We start from the raw sequence: 1,036 nt of genomic DNA, 5'->3' as shown, positions 1-1,036 counted from the left end.
ATTTTTTTGTATAACTGATGAATTTTTAAATGTATTTTATAAATTATTATTTAATGCTTTTTTTTATTTAAAGAATATTATTATATCAAATTCATTAATTAAAGTGCTTAAATATTACATATAAAATCGACAATACCTTTATTAATACTGCTTTCAAGTTTTCATTTTCTCTATCCTATATGACAGTTTAATAGTAAAGATAGATATCTTATAGTTAAGCGATAGAATATGAAAATTTGAAAGTCGTATTAATGAAGGAAATATTAATTTAACCAATATTAAGAACGTTGTACATTTGAAATAAGCGATATATGTTCTTTTACGTATGATTAAATTAATAAAAACTGCAAATATATCCTGACTTCTGACTTGACAGAAGCTGTTTAACTCTCAAGAGAACATGTAAATCAAAATAAGTATTTGTACTATTAATAAGAAAATCCACAGATCTAAATCTCATAAATTACTCAGAGCACAACATCTTGCAATTTTTCTTGTCGCTTGCGCTATAAAATTGAAGAAAATATACAGCTTGTCCAATAAATTCATCTTTACAGAACAAACGATTGTTTTCCCAATAAGTCCAGAATAAGGACACGAACAGAAATGAGGAAAGGAGTGCAAGAGAAAGGGTGGGAAAAGAGGAAGAGAAGGAGGGAGCGAATCCGTCTCGAATCGAAAGGCTCGAAGAATGAGAGAATAGCGAAAGGAAGAGATGGAAGAGGGAGATGAGAGACATCGAAGGACGACCCGGGCGTTCATCGGACATTTATCCAATTAACCGATTCGAGTCGAGTAACCGGGGGTCAGGAGATCGTTCTGATACCTATACATACACCTACACATACACGCCTTTCCGCGTTCCTCCGCGGGGTCGTCCGTACGGATACCAGAGAAAGCTCCATTACGTATATATACCTAATGCCGAATGTTGATCTGTTATGTTTAATTACAGGGGCTGATATTGACGGGTCGGTATGTGCCTCGAAGAGGAGAAACGCGGCGCTGCGGGGAGGGGCGGAGGAGGAGGAGGGGG

Source organism: Atta colombica, unplaced genomic scaffold, assembly GCF_001594045.1.
Source record: "Atta colombica isolate Treedump-2 unplaced genomic scaffold, Acol1.0 scaffold243, whole genome shotgun sequence".
NCBI lineage: Eukaryota > Metazoa > Arthropoda > Insecta > Hymenoptera > Formicidae > Atta > Atta colombica.
This window is presented reverse-complemented; position numbering follows the sequence as displayed.